Source organism: Lupinus angustifolius, chromosome LG14, assembly GCF_001865875.1.
Source record: "Lupinus angustifolius cultivar Tanjil chromosome LG14, LupAngTanjil_v1.0, whole genome shotgun sequence".
In the NCBI taxonomy this organism is placed as follows: Eukaryota; Viridiplantae; Streptophyta; class Magnoliopsida; order Fabales; family Fabaceae; genus Lupinus; species Lupinus angustifolius.
In genome coordinates this window covers 11,226,419-11,230,601 of record NC_032022.1, presented here as the reverse complement: position 1 = coordinate 11,230,601, position 4,183 = coordinate 11,226,419, and the positions used below count along the sequence as shown (strand labels likewise).

General features: G+C 31.4%; 1 long non-coding RNA gene across 1 annotated transcript; it reads left to right on the top strand.

Moving 5' to 3' along the window:
- LOC109326513 lies at positions 1,054 to 3,629 on the top strand. The gene is made up of 3 exons (XR_002105242.1): positions 1,054 to 1,305; positions 1,392 to 1,474; positions 3,316 to 3,629. It is a non-coding gene; the product is annotated as an uncharacterized LOC109326513 (long non-coding RNA).

Below are 4,183 nucleotides of genomic sequence, written 5' to 3'. Positions count from 1 at the left end.
TTTTTGGTTGGAAGTCCGACCCTACGACTAAGGAAGAGGCGAACTCGATTTCTACTTCTTCCAAATCATTTGGAGTTGTCACTACGCTTTTTGTGGTGAAAATGTAGAAAACTCTTTTTATGCCCGAATTCGGATAATTTGGTCTTTAAACAAAGATTCTGGGCTCCGGAGTCGATTACGGATCGAAGAAGGTATTAGCATTTCGTCTGCCCGTACTAAAACGGTACCCTCGCTAATCACATGGACTGTTATACCCTTAAAAATTATTTATTTAAAATTCAATTACTAAAACAATATATTTCTATTTTTTGTGTTTGATAAAGGTTTATCTTATTCCTACACAAACCTAGGTGCAATTGAAAAATCAAGACTACGTAGTTCTGGTTTGAAAATTGGTACTAATTTGTTTAATTTAAAAAATATAACTTGAATTTTATCCAGACAAGATGAAGCAGCGGAAACTAATGTCCACACCGCATCAAATCCCAAAGAAATATTTGAAATATAGTTAAAAAATTTATCGCTCTCAAGACTGATGAAGCAGTAGAAACTAATGACTACGCCGTATAAATCCCAAAGAAACATTTGAAATATAGTTAAAAACAATTATCGTTCTCAATACTGATGAAGTAATAGAAACTAATGTCCACACCGTATTAAATCTCAAAGATATTTTTTAAAAGTAATTGAAATATTATTCTCATCAAGATAGATGAAGCAGCATAAAGTAATGTTCGCACCGCTTCAAATCTCAAGAAGATTTTTTAAAAGTAATTACTTTAGGATTGAATAGCCAAATCCCTTCAATCATGGTATTAAAAAAACTTGTATTTTTGGTTGCTTGATTATAAGTAAATTAACATAACACTGTTAACACAATCTGCAATCTCTAAACAGATTAATAGATTTCTTAAACTTTTATAGGATATTATTATAATCATACAATACTAGGTAGGAATCTAAAAATGGAAAAACTGAATAAAGGGTTAAAAAAAAAAGGAATGGATTAAAGGGAATTAAAATAAAAGGAGGAGGTTAATTAGAAGGGGTTGCTTTTGCTTCACCCTTATTTCACGATAGACTAGAAAAGGGAATGTAATCCCTAGCTTTGATCTTCTTCCTTTTTCTGTCCTATTTTATTTCATTTTCTCCAGCGGCAATTTTCTTCTCCCACAACGATTCGCTTCTCCCAGTGGTTGTTTGACTGATGAAGGTAGAAACCGTGGAGTCATTGATGGTGCCTCGATTGATGAAGGTGGAAACCACGGTGGGAATCCCCGATTGTCATCGTGGCTCAGAGAATGGGTAATTATCCTCCCTGTTTTAACGATCCCTCATCTTTTCTCTCATTTTTCACGATTTCTTATTGTTACTGATGCTCATTAATTCAGGGAGGTGAGGGTGAATTTAACTGATTCATGGTGGTGTTAAACATCTCCCTCACGGTGCGAAATTGACGGAGACAAAGGGCTTGGTAAGGAACGATATCCCTTATTTTTTTATTGTGTATGTCAAGTGGTCGGTGAATCTCAAAGTCCCAAACCATTTATTATTGTTCTTGATTTATTTCTTTTGTGCTAAATTTTTTGCATTTCAGTATTTGCATAGTATAATTTGTGTAACTGAAAAAAAAAACAAATTATGCTATAAATGGATGATGGGTTTTTTGAAGAAGCAAACAAAAAAATATTGAACAAGTTTCTTTCTATTTCATCATACTGTGTCTGCTGTTGTCAATGAGGATTATGAATTCATAAATTTTGTATAATGAGTTGCAAAAACCAGAACAAACATACATGAAGGTTTTTGAACCTTCAATCAAAGGATTATGATTAAGCAGGTTTTAGGCTTCATTTGGTTGCAAAAAGAAAATAAGAAGAGAGAAATAGATGAGAAAGAGAGTGAGGAGATAGAGAAAGAGGAAAAAATGTAGTAGATTTTTGTAATGTTTGACAGAAGAGAAGAAGGAAAGAAGATGAAGTGAAATATGCAGTTTCTTCTCTTTGGTCGGATAGAAAGTGATGGGAAAAAGTTGATGTTATATTTTGAGTGACAAAAATATCCCTAAATAAAGGAAAGTGAGGAAAGAAGTTGTTTTATTATTAATTAAAAATAAATGTTATAATTTTAAATTTTATTATATATATTTTATTATAATTTCAATTGTTTTTAATTAATATTTTTTTATATCTAAAAAAGATTTATGTATGTTACTAATATCTACTAATAGTTAAGAATTTTTTACAATATCACTGTATCATCCCTCTTAATTCAATCATCATTCACTATTAATTCAATCATCATTCACTATTAATTCAATCACCATTCACTATTAATACAAAAGAATGATAAATGAGATATTGAATGTGTATAAACATAAATATTACACTCTTAAAACAAAGAAGTAGAGAAAAATTGAAGGGTATATTTGACATTTCATACAAAAATCACATTTCTCTCCACTTTTCCCTACTCTAATTCTGTCATACCAAATGAAGGCTAATAGGGTGTCATGCATTATAACAACAACTTATTCTTATTGTTCATAAGAAGGAACCATATCCCTAAGATTAGCCTTTCCCTTTTAACATTAGAATAAAAATGCTTGTACATTACATGTTAGGATTGCTGAAATTGGAGTGTTTGTTGTAGGAGTATTATATGACAGTTTCTCCCTTTATCCCTTGGATCCTTCCTTTTTTAGTTGGTTTGCACAATGTTCTCTTTTACCCAATGTGTCAAGTGATACCCTTTCTTTACTTTCATATTACTCTACTTTTGTATGCTTTTATTACTGCTATCACAATTTTTCTCTCTTTTGGATTTATCTCTCTTTTCGTGTAAATGTGTATGATTTTTTATTGTATGTGATAGATGGCCTTTTTATAGCTGGTTGTTGATGTGAAAAGCCTTTTGAGTTGTTCTTTTTTAGGCTCAGTAATGTGCCATGCTCTTTCATTTCTGATTTAATGCATTAAGGCTGAGTATGGATACTGATTGTAACTGAAAATAATAACTTATGATTTATTTAGTTGATTCCCACATTTAATTCGCTTGCTGATTTCTTGTTGATGTGTAACTGAAATTTATTTATTTGATTTTGCATGTGCCTCTCGGTTATGTCTTCTTTTCTTCTTAATATTCCATTATACTTATTACTTGCTCATCATTGCTGCTCCATTATTACTGTAAAAATATGTAACTATAAGGGGAATAATTCCTGGTTTGTAACTGCTTGATGATTTCCTCTGAACTCTTGCTGATTGATATGGCTGATTTTCTTTTCTCTTTTATGCAATTTCATTAATGTCTCAGATTGCAACCCATGACAAAAGGAAGAATATATGGTTGAAGCTGGAACATGAGACACAACTTATATTTTCCTGAATGTCTTCAATGAACTCCTTTTTTGAAGAATTGTTCCATTGCTTGTATATTATGTTCTATGTACAATTTATTCTAAATCTGAGCCACTATTGTAGGATAATGACAATTTTATGAGGCCCGGATCACCATTGTGACTATTAAGTGGTGCAGGTTCCTGAGTAATCTTATGCCCATGTTGTGATCTTCAGGAAAAATAATCAAACAGTGCTTTAATTCTCAATTTGTGTATATTATTATTATCATAACATATTCCTAGCATCCTAGTTTGGTAGATGAATATTGAATTGCTTACACCAGTAACAACAGTTAAAAAAAGGAAGAGTTAGATGGTAGCAACTATAAAATTTACACATCATATTTTAATCTGAACATGAAAAGGTGATTTAGAAAGAAAATACGAAGCTGGAATTTTTTTAGTTGAGCATCAAATTGCCTTTTTTAGATTATCCACCACACTGAATGTGGTAATAATCTAAAACGTAAGAGTATTGTCAATAAGTCCCAAAACATATCATTGTATTATGTATCACTTATAACGACTAGCAAACATCATGAAAAAGATATTGGATGGGACAAAACAGATTGTTCACAACTGCCCCTTTTATTTATTCCTTACTAGATAGTGAGGAAACCGAGGTTTGGGTGTTATTTTGGTAAGAAATTAATAAAGAAACGATCAATTTTGTTAAAAAATAGGTGAAAGTAGTGATCACGAAGCAAAAATCTAACGAAGATTGTGGTGTTATTAATGGAACATGAAACAGCAAAACTTAAAAGTGAAAATACAGGTCGGGTA